Source organism: Protopterus annectens, chromosome 13.part0 (genome assembly GCF_019279795.1).
Source record: "Protopterus annectens isolate FY-2018-M chromosome 13.part0, PAN1.0, whole genome shotgun sequence".
In the NCBI taxonomy this organism is placed as follows: domain Eukaryota; kingdom Metazoa; phylum Chordata; order Ceratodontiformes; family Protopteridae; genus Protopterus; species Protopterus annectens.
In genome coordinates, this window is record NC_056747.1 from 1,259,780,361 (window position 1) to 1,259,796,857 (window position 16,497).

The 16,497-nt window shown below is 44.6% G+C and overlaps 1 protein-coding gene across 1 annotated transcript in view; it reads right to left on the minus strand.

Moving 5' to 3' along the window:
* NPEPPS (aminopeptidase puromycin sensitive) overlaps positions 1-16,497 on the minus strand; it is a 1,948,381-nt gene that overhangs the window by 461,450 nt on the left and 1,470,434 nt on the right. The gene's annotated exons all lie outside the window — the stretch shown is intronic.

A 16,497-nucleotide genomic window follows, 5' to 3' on the forward strand; every position in this document is an offset into this window, starting at 1 on the left:
ATGATGGTTTAGTTTGTAGAATACTTTCTATTTTATTAATATTCAGTAGGGTTATTCTCCTTAAGGATCTGCATCTGCAGTCCTTTTCTCTTAGGTTCATAGGTTAGTATCAGCCTAACTTGTCTTGGGGGGGGGGGGGGGTCATTTTAAGCCTAGCCAATTACTCCATATGAGAATCAAACCCTGCACCTTGTGTCTGTAAGGTAAACACCTTAACCATTATGCCATCCTCACAGCTCTTGACTTTTCTGACTCCCCTCCCCCATTTCATAATCATTGCCACTTTCCACGTATAAAGTACAGTTTTGTACCTACCATAAATGTAGATGTTCGAGTGTCTTCACCGCTGCAGTCATTACACTTGGGTTATCCTGCCGTCAGGCGGTCCCACAGTCAGCCAGAGTTCCAAAGTCTTGGTCTGGCATCGGTTGCTGTCGCTTCTTCCCTGACGTCAGTGCACAAGGGGTATATAAGATGCAGCCAATGCCATTTTCTTCAGTTTTTCTTGCCCCAGATGTCAGGTGCCCCCAAATAGGTAGGCAATACATACTGCTAATAAAACATACATAAAAAGTAATACCAAAATTTTCAGTTACCAGCAAATACACCACATAGGTAAGTATAGGGTAGAAAAGTGTAGATAAGTCCCAGCTAAGAAAGAGGGGATGGAGGGAGGGTAACCTGGACTGCAGCAGTGAAGACACTCGAACATCTACATTTATGGTAGGTACAAAACTGTACTATGTTCATCGTGTTTCACTGCTGCAGTCATTACACTTGGGTTGAATCCCAAAGCTGAGGTTGGGTGGCTGGTTCTATAGAGGATTTGGGGTGGCTATGAGGCCCTGCAGCACTGCAGTGGCAAAGCCAGCTCTGGATCTAGAATATAGAGGCAAGTGATAATGCTTGGTAAAGGCGTGCACTGAACTCCAAGTTGCAGCTTCCAAGATATCTTTGGTAGGTACTCCTCTAGGGTAGGCAGTTGAAGTGGCTGTTGCCCTGGTGGAATGTGGCCTAATGTTACTAGGTACAGGTTTCCCATGCTGTGTGTAGCAGAAACGGATACAGTGTCCTATCCACTTTGAAATGGTCTGCTTTGAAATAGCCTTTCCCCGTGATCCTGCAGCATATGCTACAAACAATTGCTCAGTTTTTCTGAAAGCTTTTGTTTTGTCCAAGTAGAAACGTAACTGTCTGTGTATGTCCAACGAATGCAGAAGTCTCTCCCCTTTATTCTGGGGATTTGGATAAAAAGTTGGCAAGTGAATAGTTTGGTTAAGAGCCACACTGGATACTACCTTTGGCATAAATAAAGGGTTTATTCTTAAAGAAACCCTGTCGTGGTGAAAAATGATGAAAGGCTCCACTGCCATTAATGCCTGTAACTCAGACTCTTCGTGCTGAGGTTATTGCCAGAAGCAGAGCGGTTTTCCATGACACATTTTAATTCTGCTGAATTGGCTGGCTCAAAAGGAGGTAAAGTTATTTTTTTCCAAGACAAAACTGAGGTCCCAAGTTGGTGTTGGTGCTCTCCGGGGCGGTCTTATGTTTTTAGCCCCTCTGAGGTACTGTTTTAGCAATGGATGAGAGAAAATAGGAGGATCTGTGTTGTAATGAGCCGAGATGGCAGAGGCGTGGATCTTAATGGACGAAAAGGATAGTCCTTTGTCCAGCATCTCAGTTAAGTACTGTAATATCTGAGGAATATTTGGGACAGCTTTGAGCCTGGTTCCAGGCACAGAATCTCTTCCACTTTTCTGAATAAGATTTCCTGGTGCTAGGCCTCCTGGCCTCCAAAATGACATCCATAACAGCTTTAGAGAGAGGTATTTTCTGCTTGACTAAGGAATCTGCCATGCAGCCAGGTTTAAGGTTTTGAGCGGACTGTGCAGGATCTGATTGTTTTGTTGAGTCAGAAGGTGCGGAGTTTAAGGTAAAATCCATGGTGGGCCTTGAGCTAGGTTCTTTAAGAATGGGTACCAGTGCTGGCGTGGCCAGTCTGGGGCAATCAGGATCATCTGTGTTTTTTCTTGTCTGGCTTTTAGAAGTACCTTTGAAAGGAGAGGCAGTGGTGGAAAGGCATAAACTTTTAGGCTTTTCCAGTTGAATGAGAAGGCATCCACTTTCCATGCTTGTGTGTGATAAGTCCTTGTGCAGAATTTTTGTAGTTGGCAATTCATTGGGGAGGCAAAAAGATCTATGTCTGGGCACCCTCATTTTTGCGTTATCATGCTGAATACTTGTGGATTTAATTTCCACTCGTGAGGATCCATGATGTTTCTGCTCAAGTCGTCTGCCAGAGTATTTTTCTTTCCTGGCAGGAATTGTGCTTGCAGATGAACTTGATAGGTTAGAGCTGTGTTCCACAAGGTCATGGCTTGTCTGCATAGGGGATATGAATGAGTGCCCCCTTGCTCGTTTATGTACCACATAACTGTGGTGTTGTCTGTCTTTAATAATAGTTGTCCTGGATGCAGAAGGTCCTTGAAAGCTGATAGGCCATTTTGCACAGTTAACATCTCTTTCTGATTGATGTCAAGATGCATTTGGTGTGCGGCCCACTTGCCCTGAATACATTTTCCTGCAATGTGTGCTCCCCAGGTGTAATCTAAAGCATTTGTTGTTAGTGTCTGCCTGGCTGTGGGTAGAATGAAAGGCTGTCCCTTATTGAGGTGGCATGCCTGTGCCCACCATCGAAACTCCTGTTGTAGGCAGGGAATTAGTGGTATTACTGCTTCCAGACTGACAGTGTTGAGTCCAAACACTATTTAGGTACCATTGTAATTTCCTCATATGCAGTCTGGCATATGGAATTAGTAGTATGCAGGATGCCATGAATCCCAAGGCCTGCAGAATGTTTCTTGCAGGGAGTTGGGTTTTTGTTGCCATCAATTGAAAGTACCGAGTCAGTTGTTCTTGCTTGTCGGGCGTGAGATAAGCCATCTGGGCCGTTGTATTTAAGCTGGCACCCAGGAATATTATCTCTTGTGAGGGCACTAGTTTTGACCGTTTCGTTTACTGTGTACCCCAGGCAAATTAGCAACCTTTTTACAAATGTCAAATGCTTTAGAAGAATGTCCTTGCTCTCTGCTTGAATAAGGCAGTCGTCCAAGTATGGATATATTTGAATTCCTTTTTGTCTGCAAAATGCAATTACTGGTGCCAGGCACTTTGTGAAGACCCTGGGCGCAGTAGATAAGCCAAAGCGCAGTGCAGAGAATTGGTAATGCATTGAACCAGCTATGAATCTGAGGTATCTTCTGCAGTTTTGTCTGATAGGGACATGCAGGTATGCCTCTGAGGTCCAAAGTAACAAGCCAAGCCTTCTTGCCCAGCATGGGTAGAAGCTGCTGTAGTGTCAACATTTTGAATTTCGGAACATCCAGGTAAGTATTTAGAGTAGAAAGGTCTAGTATGGGTCTCCAGGCTTTGTCCTTTCTGGGGACCAGGAAAAGTCTTGAGTAAAATCCTTGTCCTTGTTCCTGTTGTGGCACTTTATGAATAGCTCTCATGTCCATGAGGGCTGTAATTTGTTTTTGTGCCTCTGCCCATTGATTTTGTGACAGGTCTGGCATTCCTTTTAGCCTTGGTAGTGTGTGAAAGTGGAACCTGTAACCCTGAGACACAATATTCAAAACCCATTTGTCTTGGGTGATTATATGCCAATCTTGAGAAAAAAGTGCTAGTTTTCCCCCCTAAGGGAGCTGCCAAAAGGTAAGTGCTTGGCATTCGAAGGGGGGAAGTCATTGGGACTGTTTCCTATAAGGTTGTGACTTGTCTTCACCTCCTTTTGGAGTTGAAGCACCCCACTGTCGTGGTCTGTAGGATCCTTGGGGCTGAGATCTGCCTCTTGGGCGTCTGTATCTGCCTCATTGTGGTCTGTCTGACACTGGAAAGGACCAATTCTTTGAAGGCCAATTTCTGCTAAATCGAGGTGGCTGTACCTGTAAGAAATCCTTCACTGTTTGCATAGATTTTGCCTTATCCTCCATTTTCTTTAATACCTCTTTTGCCTTAACACCAAATAAAATATCCTGCTGTAAAGGAGCATCCAATAATTTAGCCTTAACATGATCAGGTAAACCTTGTTCTTTTAACCAAGCATGCCTTCGTATCACAGATCCTGTAACTGCTGCTCTACAAGAAGCTTCTAATGAATCAAAACCACATTGCAAAGTATGTTCTCCCACTTGTTCAGCTGCATGCAATAAATCCTGCATTTCCTTATAGTCAGGATGTTCTGAACTTGTAAGCATTTTCTGTTTTAACAGAGACATTAAATATTGTTGGTATTTAAGCATATGAAACTGGCAATTTAAAGCTCTCACTGCTAAAGTTGCAGAAGTGTAAACTTTCTTCCCCCATCTGTCTAATGCTCTAGAATCCCTGTCAGAGGGAACTGGATTTTTAGCCGTGGAAGCCTTTACCCTTTGGGACCCTGGGAAATAGTTTCTGGGTCAGCAACAGGGTTTTTATAAAGAAATTTGTGAGAGTCAGGGACTCTAATACCTGTCTGGCTTGACTGGAGCTGGGGGCAAAGAATCAGGATCCACAATATCTAACACTGGCGGAATAGCAAGGGGTCTGTGCTGAGGCAATAAAAGAAAGTCTCTGAGCCTTTTCTTGGATTCTGAGTAATCCTGGCCCTCCCAATGGAAATGCTCCCTCATGGTATGTAAAGTTTCCCCAAAAGAGTAATCCTCAGGAGGAGAGGCTGAAGGAATTAATTCTTCAGCATCAGAGTCCTCATAGGGGGGTAAAGAGTATCCCTGGTCTGAAGAGGAATCAGAAGAAATGGAAACCTGGTCAGAGGAATCACAGTCTGTATCCTGCCTAGGCCTTTTATCAGGAGGGGGATGGGAACCCCTGATCAGAGTAATTAAGTCTTCGGCCATTTTGAGCATCTGTTTTTTAGGCATGGAGGCCTGTCCAGGTGAATGCTGTACTTACTTTGTCTTTAATGGAGTTTTAGACTTGGCTGTAGTTTTTATGGTAAGGTGAGAAGGTCTGAAAACACCCTCAGAAGCCGATGCCTGCTCAGCGGCTCCGGACCCATCTGAAAGGTTAGTTTCCATAGGCCCAACCCCTTGAGTATCCAGAGGCCTAGACATCTCCACGTGGGAGATGGAGGCGGCCTGTGGCTCTGAGGTAGCGGGGGTCAGGGGCTGCGAAAACACCTCACTGAGAACCGGCGACTGGCCTAGAAGAGGCTTCATCGTCAGTTTTGGGCCTTGGATGCCTGTCCTTATCCTTGTCTTTGCGTTTTTTGTGTATTCCGGTCGTCGGTTGTTCCGACGGCATGGTATAATTAAACCTTCGACCAAAGTAATGGCGAGCAAAATCAAACCGACGTTTAATAGTGCATTTGTTAAATCTAGCACAAAAAAACAGCTAGTGACGTCGTGGTCTGGGCCTAGGCATGAAATACAGTAAGAATGAAAATCCTTATGAGGTATTTGCTTCCCACAAGAAATACAATTATTAACTTTTACTGACATCGGTCTGAGGCAAGAAAAAGTTTCCCCAACGGGGTACTTAGCTTTATTGAAGACTTCAGTTCTGAAATTTGAAATGAAAATCTCAGGAGACGGCCGACCGGCACTTGCGAACTGCTTTTGCTTCGAGCACCGCGCAGCAAGAAAGACTGAAGAAAATGGCGTCAGCTGCATCTTATATACCCCTGGCGCACTGACGTCAGGGAAGAAGCGACAGCAACCGATTCCAGACCAAGACTTTGGAACTCTGGCCGACTGTGGGACTGCCTGATGGCAGGATAACCCAAGTGTAATGACTGCAGCAGTGAAACACTATGAACCATCCTTGAGTTTTGTATACAAGCCTTAACTGCATAGCTCTAAAGTATCCCCTTAAATCAAGTAATCCTAAACTGCCTTGTTCTAAAGTGAGAATCAACTTGTCCCATCTACTTGCATTCTTCTACTCTCAAATAATTTTCTTTAGCTCTTTATTAAGGGAACTTCCCCTCTGGTTGCTGAAAATACACCTGGCCTGTATACAACAGTAAAGGGACTCGAGACATTTTCACAGCTTGTTGCTCATTATTCATATCCATAATCAAGAGCTTCCAGATTCAGTACTTCAGTCTCCTTCCACATATTCTTAGCTGCCATAACAAGAATCCATTTTTATCCCTGTAGCTAAATACTTCACACTATCGTAGCCCAAAAATATAGGTACTGCTGAACAAAATTATGTGGGTACACAGTTTACTGCCTCTGTCTTTGTTTTATCTTCATTTTATAGTTTGAAGAAACTTAAAACTGTCTCAGTGTTTCACAATACAAAGACGTTCTTTGCTGGATTTATCAGGTAGAAAATAATGTTGCCTGCAAGTAAAACTTTTTTACACTGACATATCAGTTATATCCTTGAATTTGTGTTACACTGACATATCAGTTATATCCTTGAATTTGTGTTACACTGACATATCAGTTATATCCTTGAATTTGTGTTACACTGACATATCAGTTATATCCTTGAATTTGTGTTACACTGACATATCAGTTATATCCTTGAATTTGTGGTACACTGACGTATCAGTTATATCCTTGAATTTGTGGTACACTGACGTATCAGTTATATCCTTGAATTTGTGTTACACTGACGTATCAGTTATATCCTTGAATTTGTGTTACACTGACGTATCAGTTATATCCTTGAATTTGTGGTACACTGACATATCAGTTATATCCTTGAATTTGTGTTACACTGACATATCAGTTATATCCTTGAATTTGTGTTACACTGACGTAATCAGTTATATCCTTGAATTTGTGTTACACTGACGTAATCAGTTATATCCTTGAATTTGTGTTACACTGACATATCAGTTATATCCTTGAATTTGTGTTACACTGACGTATCAGTTATATCCTTGAATTTGTGTTACATTGACATATCAGTTATATCCTTGAATTTGTTACACTGACGTATCAGTTATATCCTTGAATTTGTGTTATACTGACGTATCAGTTATATCCTTGAATTTGTGTTACATTGACATATCAGTTATATCCTTGAATTTGTGTTACACTGACGTATCAGTTATATCCTTGAATTTGTGTTACACTGACGTATCACTTATATCCTTGAATTTGTGTTATACTGACGTATCAGTTATATCCTTGAATTTGTGTTACACTGACATATCAGTTATATCCTTGAATTTGTGTTACACTGACGTAATCAGTTATATCCTTGAATTTGTGTTACACTGACGTAATCAGTTATATCCTTGAATTTGTGTTACACTGACGTAATCAGTTATATCCTTGAATTTGTGTTACATTGACATATCAGTTATATCCTTGAATTTGTGAGCCCATTATTTTCTTGCCAATGGTAATCAAAAATGCAAAAAAGGGGAAAGACACCTCTATCTGGTTCCCCTGCTCAAACATTGCTAGCAGAAGAGGAATCTTCACATCTTTCATATATCCTCCTAACTAACCCTATTACACCATTAGGGAATGTAAATACTGCCCACTGGTTACTCACAAAACCTCAGCTGATTATGTTTTAACATTTATCAGAGCCTTTAAATTTCTACTGCTTCCCCTATATCTTTCTTATTTATACCATGTTTTAAACCGCATTTTCTTTTTATTCCACTTACTATCCCTTCAGAAGAAATGTGTCTACAGTAACTCTCAAATGATTTCCACTACTGATTAATTCTTTCATGTCTAACATACAAGTAGAAAATCAGTGGGGTGTCTCACCCTTTACTTCATCATTCTATCTTTACTTCAGTTTTTATGGATGCATTATCAGACTAAGTTACTGGAAGTGTGTCAAAGCTTTCAATTAAACAATTGTAATTGCTTCTCAAACACTAACTTGTCTTTGCTTTGGCTCATTAGTAGCAGTACAAAGAACTGCCTGCTCACACCCTTGAACTCCCCTCCCCCTTTCCCTGTTTATTACCTTAAGACAATCCCAAAGTTAATAAATATTACCTGTGGCAGGCACCATTTTTAAAACTACAATCCACTCTGCTACAGGCCCCATGAGGAGCTCAGTGTCTCTCCAGTAAGTGTTTTAGAACTGTAAATGCCTATTTATGTTGAATTGTGTTAGACATTTTACAACTGTATATGTTTATGTTGAATTGTGTTCAACATCTAATATGATTTATGCTTTATTATTGGAAGTTACTATGCCATGCTAGCATTTTGTCTGCACCAAGTTGTTTTTCGTATAACAGTATAGTCTTAATTGCATAGCTGCACCTTGTTCACTAATGTTATTCATGTAATTGTGTTGTGTGCAGACAGCTCATACTGGTGTCTAATTATTTCTATATAATTGTGCTGTTACGTTTGGATAGAATCACATTAGACAACCTTGACAGAGTGCTGCTCGCTATATTTTTATCTGTGATTGCATAATTGTCTTGAGGTTTCTTCTAACAGATTTTTTTTCCAATTGGCTCAGTATCTGCATATATTAATAGTTGGTTCAAGACATTTTTCCTGCATACAGTAACTATTTGCTCAGTTTTTTGTAATCTTTACAATAATATCTTTACCATCTCAAAGTGCTTACTCCTCTCTGTACTCGTCTTTTCTAGACCTAACACCACTCTTAAGTATTCAGCTGCGGTACCACCTTTATCATTCTTACAAGAAAAGCGCAGTCCGGGTCTGAACTGTCTGCAAACAATAAGAAGTTATGTACCTACCATAACGTTCCATGTTAGTTGTCTTCTTCTCGCCTTCTTTCTTGCTGGATGGGTTCGGAGCTGAACCTCGGCTCCGACTCGGCCTATACTATAGCTCGAGAGCTATTTTTACCGGCTCGAGACAGCACTATATCCCACAATACCATGTGCTAACTCCCCAGATCTCGTTGGCAGCTAACACATAGTATATATTTATTATTATTATTATTACCAAATACGGTCTCCCTGCTGGTAACACTAAAGATACGGGGTAACCGTAAAGGACTGTATAACATGAAAGAGAAGGACTCAGAGACCTTCAAGTCTGTCCAGGCTAGGGGGCAGGAGGGAGGTACGCAAAAAGAAGGCGAGAAGAAGACAACTAACATGGAACGTTATGGTAGGTACATAACTTCTTAATGTTAAGTTGTCATTCCCGCCTTCATTCTTGCTGGATGGGACAGCGTCCCTAGCACCTTGGTCCTGGGTGGCTCAATGGAACAGACTCCTGAGTACGGTGGAACCAAAGTCAGCTCTATTTCTGGAGGCTATATCAAGCTTATAATGGGTAATAAAAGTATGTTGAGAAGCCCATGTAGCTGCTGCACATATGGCATCTAACGGTAACCTTGCTTGAAAGGCTGTTGATGTTGATAGTGCCCTAGTTGAATAAGCTTTAGGTCTAGACGGGAGTTGTTTGTGTCTCAACTGGTAGACAAAGGTAATGATGGATGTCAACCATCTAGAAAGAGTTACCTTTGATACTGGAAGTCCTTTCTTTCCTTCAGCATAAGAGAGAAAGAGCTGGTCTGATTTTCTGAATTGTTTTGTCCTGTCTAGGTAATACCGCAGCTGGCGATGAACATCCAAGGAATGCAATTTCTGTTCAGCCCTGTTTGAATAATCTGGGAAGAACACAGGCAAGTCAATAGTGTGGTTCAGATTTGATTCAGAAGAAACTTTCGGTAGAAAGGAAGGATTTGTTCTGAGAGTTACCCTGTCTTTATGAAAAACCAAATAAGGGGGACGGACAGACAATGCCTGGAGTTCCGATACCCTTCTGGCAGATGTTATAGCCACCAAAAAACAGAGTTTTCCAAGAGAGAAGTTTGAATGAGCAAGAAGCTGCAGGTTCAAAGGGAGGGAGAATTAATGATGTTAGAACTAAATTTAAATACCATTGTGGAGGAGGATCCTTAATGGGAGGTCTGAGCAAAAATACACCCTTGAGGAAAGCTTTACAGAGTTTGTGGGACATAATATTTGTTTCCGATAGCCCCGCCAGTTGTAGTCTGATAGTGGCCGACGACGATCCTGAATGAAAAAGCTCCGCCAGAAAATCTAGAACTTTATGAATTGGAGCATTAAAAGGATCCAAGGACCTAGCTTCTGCCCAGAATGAAAAACGCTTCCATTTGCTCGCATAAGTCTTCCTAGTATTGGACTTATGGGAAGCAAGAATGATATCATGGACAGGAAGAGAAATGAAGGGAAGCCTGGCTATGGTTGGAAGTGGAGCAACCAAGCTGTGAGGTTGAGGGAACGAAGAGACTGGTGCAGCTTGCCCGTTAGATGGGTCAAAAGGTCTGGAAGTGGTTCCAGATGCCAGGGCTGTTCCAGTAGATGATGGTGCAGGAACGGAAACCATACTTGTCGAGGCCAATAAGGGGCAATGAGGATCATTTTGGATCTCAATGCGGTTGCTTTCCGAATTAACTGCGGAATCAGCGGGAAGGGGGGGAATGCGTATAGAAGACCCCGAGGCCAATTGTGGACTAGAGCGTCTCTGGGGGGATGGCCTGGTAGAGGGAAGAGTGTGAAGAAGTCGAGGCACTTGCTGTTTTGAGGGGTTGCGAAAAGGTCGCAGCAAGGCTGGCCCCACTTCTGAAAAATTCTTTCTGCTACCGCTAGATTTAGAGACCACTCGTGAGGCATGAGAATTGTTCTGCTCAGTCTGTCCACAATGACATTGGACCTCCCGGGGATGTGTGTTGCTATCAGAAACCATTGAGAGGAGTTCGCCCACTGCCAAAGTCTGAGTGCTTCTCGACATAGGGGGTAGGACTTCGTTCCGCCCTGCTTGTTTATGTACCACACTACAGACATATTGTCTGTTTGAATTGCTATAGTCCCGGTAGGAAGAGAGTCCTGAAGGGCTTGCAACAATAAAAGCACTGCTCTCATCTCTAGGACATTTATGTGCAGGTGGCATTCTAACAGTTGCCATGTGCCCTGGACAGTCCTGCCCTGATAATGCCCCCCCACCCGATCAGGGAGGCATTCGTTGTCACTGTGGCAACTGGAGGGGGGAGAACAAAGGGTCTGCCCTGAAGAAGTTGAGGGGAGACCATCCACCAGGAGAGGTGTCTCTTGCAAGATGGGGTTATCAAGATGTTGTGAGTCATTGGGAGCTGTTGAAAAGACCACTGAGAAAAAAGTATCCACTGGAGAATTCTCATGTGGAAGCGAGCTAAAGGAAGGAGAAGGATCGCCGCTGCCATGAGGCCTAACGTTTTCAGTACTAACTTGGCTTGAATTCTGTTGGACTGAAACAGTAGCTGAACATTCCGCCGTATGTCTGTCACTCTCTGAGGTGGTAATGTTGCAGACATTTCTCTGGTGTTTAGTATGGCGCCTATAAAGTTTATAGATTGACAAGGCGACAAAGAGGATTTTGCAAAATTTATGGAAATACCTAGTTTGTTGCAAATGTGAATGGTATAATCCCTGGCTATTATAAGATGCTGTTTGGTGGTAGCAGTAATGAGCCAGTCGTCTAAATATGGAAACACCTGGAATCCTTTGCGTCTCAGATGAGCCATGACCACTGCCAAGCATTTGGTGAACATCCGGGGGGCTGTGGTGAGACCAAAGGGCAGGGGGCTCTGAATTGGTAATGACTGGCTCCCAGCCGGAAGCGGAGAAAACTTCTGGAGCACCTGTGCATCTTTATATGGTAGTACGCATCCTGGAGGTCTAATGAGCACATCCAGTTGTCTCTGCCCAAAAAGGGTAGAATGGACTGCAGTGTTACCATCTGAAATTTTGTCTTCTGCACAGACTTGTTCAGTCTGCTGAGGTCCAAAATGGGTCTCCTGTCTTTTTTGGAACCAAAAAGAACCTGGAGTAGATTCCGGATCCTAGCTGGTCTGCCGGGACTGCCTGGATGACTCTTTTTTCTAACAGCTTTTTTATTTCTAGCTGTGCCTGACCCCTTTGTCCGGGTGGTACGTTTGGGAGGGGTCTTGGCGATTGGATCGGAGGGGAGATGAAGGGGATTTTGTAACCCTCGGATATAATCAACTGTACCCAATTGACCTGAGAAAGGGATTGCCAGGCTTCCGGGTACAGAGACAACCTTCCCCCGACTGCCTCCGAAGGTGGACAATCGGGCAGCGTCTCAGGGATGCTGAAAGGGTTGGTCAGGGAAGGATTCCTTGGAACCCTGGTTCTGTGGACCCCTTCTGCCCCTGGGGCGACGTCTATTATTATTCCCCCCTCTGCCTCTGGGGGGGAAGTTCACCACGTGCGACTGGAGCGACTCCCTGTGGTTTGCGGAACCACATCTTTCCATCCTTCTGACCTTTAGGGTAAGGTCTAGATGGTGTGGAAAAGTGGACTCCCACGTTAGAGAGAGTCTTACCATCTTGCTCGCACCTGGTGAGGGTATTCTTCACCTGAGGTCCAAACAACTCTAAACCATCAAAGGGGGTGTTGGTGAAGGACGCCTTGAAGGGATCAGCAAAATTACAGTCTCTCATCCAGGCGTGACGTCTCAGCGCAACACCTGTGCCTGCGGCCCTACTCGCTCCATCGGCTGCATAGGATATAAGCCGCATGGAGGAGTTGGCAATGGAATTCAGGGTAGCCAGCTGGGAGTTAATTTTGTCCTGATACCCCGCAGCAGAAGGATCCTGTATGGTTTCACCCAGTTCTTTGAGCAAATCTCTCTGAAGGCGGGTGAAATGACAAATAGTTCAGCGATCGCATGGCAAAGGTCGCTGATGCAAATGTCTGCTTGCCGTACCTGTCCATGGTCCTAGACTCTTTGTTAGGAGGATGAACAGGTACAGAAGGATCAGCTAATCCCCTCTTAGTGGCGGCTGCTACCACCATAGCATCTACCGAGACACCTTTGGTTAGAAATGGTTTGTCCTCCGGAGCAGAAATAAATTTAGAGGGTCTCCTAGGGGTAGGTTCCATTGAGTCAGGAGCTGCCCATGCCTTTTTGGCCACTACTTCCATCAGTGGGACGAAAGGAGGAGACACCCAGGAGGTGGAAGGGCGAGACCCAAAAGCATCAAGGTAAACCGACTCGTCCTCGGAGGGTTTGAGGGTGGACCAATTCCCCCTCTGTTTCAGGATCTCTAGGATGTCTGAAAAGGAGACATCCTCAGAGGGGGATCTTGGGGAACCCTCAGACTCATCCAAGTCGGTGAGAGACTCAGGGGAGTCTATGTGCTTCCTCTTGCACTTTGTTTTCCTAGGGGGTTCCCCTGAAGGTTCAGGGGAGGCCTCGGAGGAGGAAGAGACACCCAAAGTGGGTACCCTGCGCTTTGTATCTCTGCTGTCAGTTGCAGGAGGATGGCCAGAGACCGTAACAGGCACTGCAGAGGGAGGAGCTGAAGAACCCAACCTTGGAGCGGACACTGGATCCAGCACGCTCCTCATCACCTTGAAAGCCCCCCCATCAGGCACCGAAGACAGTCCCTGCTCCGAAGACACCTGAACCACCCCCGGCACAGACAGAGAAGGCTCCGAAAATGATGTCGGGGCCAAACTAGCCACAGCCGACACTCCGAGAGGGAGAGCGGGGTCGGACAAGGGTCCGATGCCACTCGCCCCCTCGGAGCAGACAATGGAGACTCGGCGCCCGGACCTCTCCACGGACGGTACCAATGAAGAGGTCGGAGCCAATGACGCCGGAGCCGAAGGTGGAAGTATCGGCTCCGACGTGGGCAAGGTTACGGTTCCGACAAACTCCGGCTCCGAACTCAACTGGAGAGTCGGAGGAGGAATTGAAGGCGGTACCGAGGGAGCCACAGTCTAGTGAGACGGGCTTTGAAGCATTTGGGCCAGTGCCTGAGATTTTATGAGTCTACTGACCACCCTCTCAATATCGTGGTCGGAAAGCCTAGACAACCTGAAGGAATGAGTCCTATGACTCCGCTCCGATAGGAGGGGCGATCTTGGAGCCGATCGGATGGACTCTAGTGAGGGAGATCTAGAGCGCTTGCATGCTAAAGTCGGCTCCGATACAGGTTTTGGAGCGGATACGGTCTTGCTCGTATCGGCTCCAACTGGAGCCGATGTCGGAGCAGTCTCAGATTCGCCAGCCCTCGACTCAGAAACTGGAGCCGAGGGTTTGGCGGGCTTAGATGACTTCCCCGAGCCAGACTTGGACGGGGAGTCATCGGGCTTCAATAAGCCCCTCAATATAAGTTTATTGCGACGCTCCTGCAGGACTCTTGAACTAAATCCATGACAAATGGAACAAGAGTCCTGCAGGTACAAAGACTCCAAACAGTAGACGCAAGAAGTGTGACCGTCTGTCAGAGACATTTTCTGACAGCACGAGTCACACTTCTTGAATCCCGAGACCTTAGCGTCTTTGGACATTGCCCTAAGGACAGTAATACAGTCAGCACACACACTCACTTAAACCCAAGGGGGAGTTAAGGGGGCTGACTAAGATCACAACACACACACACACTATACGGGGGTGGGGGTAAACAAAAACTAAAGCCCGTAGGCCCGATTATAAAATTAGCTAAAGGGGTGGGTAGGGCTTAACGAAATATCACTAAGTAAAACTAAATCGATAGGGAACTAATGTAAGGAGCTAAACTATAAACTATCTCAAATTCGAAGACTTACTGAAAAAATTTCTTTACTGACCTGAGCCGGTAAAAAAAAGGCAACCTCGCAGCGAAGCGGCAAACGAGATCTGGGGAGTTAGCGCATGGTATTGTGGGATATAGGGCTGCCTCGAGCCGGTAAAAATAGCTCTCGAGCTATAGTATAGGCCGAGTCAGAGCTGAGGTTCGGCTCCGAACCCATCCAGCAAGAATGAAGGTGAGAATGACAACTTAACATCTAAAGTTAACTTCGAGTATGTGTCTACCTGTTTGAGCCAATATTCATTTTCCCCTGGAGAGCACGGTTTTGGCTTGTAAGCAGCCCCCCCCCCCCCCCCACACACACACACTCATCTTCCACTTTCTCTCTTATTCCCTTCTGTTAGCAGATAGTATCCATAATCTGATCAATACTGTGTGTTTTTTAATTTAAACTGAGACCACAGTGGCCTACTGATACAAGGTTATCCTGTTTTTCCACCTGAAAATGGTTAAGAAATGACTTACAGTTTCAGAGCAGTCCTTGGTCAACTGTGATTGTTTCTCAAACACTAACTTGTCTTTGCTTTGGCTCATTAGCAGCAGTACAAAGAACTGCCTGCTCACACCCTTGTTCTCCCCTCCCCCTTCCCTGTTTATTACCTTAAGACAATCCCAAAGTTAATAAATATTACCTGCGGCAGGCACCATTTTTTTAAAACTACAATCACCCTTGTCACTATCATATGTTCATTCATCAATTAACTCTGTTACCTGATTGTTTCCAACCCCCTCATAAGAGCAACTAACAGAGTCTCTACCCGCTTTGCTCCCCACCCTGCCCCCTATTCCCTCCCACCCCCAGTGGTCCCACCTTTATTACACTCACAAACCCCTCTCATCTTTCCAGTAGCCAACCACAGTGCTAACCCAACACTACCTCCTCCATCTTCCCACTACTATCACACCTCCTCAACTAACATGTACAAGCATACCTTACCTATGCTCACTGCATGCACTCTCCTTGCATATCTTACATCCTACCAAAGCTCTATCATTCCCGCACTCAACCACTACCACTGTACTACTACTCACACCAACACTCATGTCTCACCTTCACTCAGCTCCCCTCCCACCAACTCAAGAACCATCCCTATGCACCCCCCACATATTCTACCAACTGTATTACTCAAACATAAAGCATCCCTACAACTTAACATAGTAACCCTCCCACCACACCTATTCCCCAAAGAGCACAATCATAAAGTTTCCCTTATAAACAAACACATTCAAAAACTGAGAAAACTAAACCTCATGCATATCAAAACTAGCCCTAAGTGGAGATATCCACCCCAACCCTGGCCCTACCGTCTCCAACCCCAATCTTCATAATCAGACTAGAAACCACAACTTCTCCCATATTACAGACAACAGAAAGCCAAATGACTTCCTTCTACTAAGCTTAAATATTAGACGTATATCCAACAAAGTCCATGAACTCCATGCCACCATAGACTTGCACTCCCCAGATATAGTCATCCTGACAGAAACCTGGCTAAAACCTCACATTACCAGTGAGCAAATACTCCCTACAGGTTATGGCATACTAAGAGTAGACCGGCTAAACAAGAAAGGAGGCGGTGTAGCTAAAATATTTAAACAGCATCTAAACATCCAGATCTTAAAATCATCAGCTCCACAAATAGGCAATGAAGAAATAATATATACCAACCTCAAAATAAACTACTTCCCACCTGGCCAAAACATCCCTCCACTAGAAAACCTCCTCAGCTGGTCTACCCACCATCTCCCCCAAGAAACTATCATTTTAGGTGCTTTCAATATTGACTGGCAATCCTGTTCTGGCAACCATCCAACCCATCATGTAAACCTTCATGGCTTCACCCAACTAGTCCAGTCGCCAACCAGGATAAATAAAAGCTCCAGCAAGCACACTACCCTGGATTGGATACTAGT